This window comes from Sapajus apella, unplaced genomic scaffold (genome assembly GCF_009761245.1).
Source record: "Sapajus apella isolate SASKATOON/1434 unplaced genomic scaffold, GSC_monkey_1.0 scaffold85, whole genome shotgun sequence".
In the NCBI taxonomy this organism is placed as follows: Eukaryota; Metazoa; Chordata; class Mammalia; order Primates; family Cebidae; genus Sapajus; species Sapajus apella.
In genome coordinates, this window is record NW_022437025.1 from 3134767 (window position 1) to 3136349 (window position 1583).

The 1583-nt window shown below is 70.6% G+C and overlaps 1 protein-coding gene across 6 annotated transcripts in view; it reads left to right on the plus strand.

Annotated features, from left to right (window-relative positions):
- Nucleotides 1-202: 202 nt before the first annotated feature.
- The window catches only part of RGS12 (regulator of G protein signaling 12), a 160237-nt gene continuing 158856 nt past the window's right edge, over nucleotides 203-1583 (plus strand). For all 6 annotated transcript variants that reach the window (XR_004261552.1, XM_032254025.1, XM_032254026.1 and 3 more), the window contains exon 1: nucleotides 203-323. The gene's annotated coding sequence lies outside the window, so the exon portion shown is untranslated. The remainder of the gene's footprint in view (nucleotides 324-1583) is intronic.

Consider the following 1583-nt stretch of genomic DNA (forward strand, 5'->3'; position numbering starts at 1 on the left):
TCCATCCCCCGCCTCCCCGGCAGTCCTATTCCCACGCTGTACTGACCGCAGGCCCTCGTCCCGCCCCAGGCCCCGCCCCCTCCACGCCGAACCCCGCCCCGTCCCTTGGCCCCGCCCTCAGTCCACCTGCCCCTCCCCTCTCAGGCCCCGCCCCCACCGGCCCCGCCCTTAAGACCCCGCCCCGATGTGGCCCCGCCCCTCATCTGGCCCCGGCCCCGCCCCCGTCTCGACCCCGGGGGGCGGTGGCTGCTGAGGCGACCGTTGCGCGCACGGGCGGTGGCGCGGGCCGGAGCGCCCGGAGCGGGAGCGAGCGGCGCGGCCCGGTAGGTGTGCGGGGCCGGGGCGGGGGACGGGCACACCGCCTCCGCTCTTTCTTTCGCCTCCGGGGCGCGCGCCCGCGCTCTCCGCCGCCCGGCCATCCCCGGTCCCCTCACGATCGCCGCCCGCCCGCCCTGCCTTTTGTTCGCCCGCCCGGCTCAGGCTCCTGGTCCCGGGCCCAGCGCGGGGCGGGGCGGGGGCGGGGGGTGCGGGGCGCGGGCCTGCGGGGCCTCCCCGGGCCCGCGCTGTGAGGCCCGCCCGGGTCCTCGGGGGGACCCGCGGGGGCGGCGCCTGACAGCGGGTCCCGCGGGCGAGGAGCGCCCAGGCGCGCGGGGAACGCGGCCCGGACGGCGCTGACGGGTCCAGGTTCCCTCGGACTGCACGAGCGGCGGCTTTGTTAGGGCAGAGGCTGGCTCCAGAGACCCGGCTCCGGACTCACTGCAGCGACCTGGGCTCTTCCAGCCGCGGTGCCGCGATTGTGTAGTGTAGACAGAGAGGGCCCCGAGCCGTGGAGTGTAGACAGAGTCCCAGAGCCGTGCATTGTAGAGAGAGGGGGCCCAGAGCCGTGGAGTGTAGACAGAGTCCCAGAGACGTGCATTGTAGAGAGAGGGGGCCCAGAGCCGTGGGGTGTAGACAGAGTCCCAGAGCCGTGCATTGTAGAGAGAGGGGGCCCCCGAGCCGTGGGGTGTAGACAGAGTCCCAGAGACGTGCATTGTAGAGAGAGGGGGCCCAGAGCCGTGGAGTGTAGACAGAGTCCCAGAGCCGTGCATTGTAGACAGAGGGGGCCCCCGAGCCGTGGGGTGTAGACAGAGTCCCAGAGCCGTGCATTGTAGACAGTGGGGGCCCAGAGCAGTGGAGTGTAGACAGAGTCCCAGAGCCGTGCATTGTAGACAGAGGGGGCCCAGAGCCGTGCATTGTAGACAGTGGGGACCCAGAGCAGTGGAGTGTAGACAGAGTCCCAGAGACGTGCATTGTAGACAGAGGGGGCCCAGAGCCGTGGAGTATAGACAGAGTCCCAGAGCCGTGCATTGTAGACAGAGAGGGCCCAGAGCCGTGGGGTGTGGACAGAGAGGGCCCAGAGCCGTGGAGTGTAGACAGAGAGGGCCCAGAGCCGTGGAGTGTAGACAGAGTCCCAGAGCCGTGCATTGTAGACAGAGGGGGCCCAGAGCCGTGGAGTATAGACAGAGTCCCAGAGCCGTGCATTGTAGACAGAGAGGGCCCAGAGCCGTGGGGTGTGGACAGAGTCCCAGAGCCGTGCATTGTAG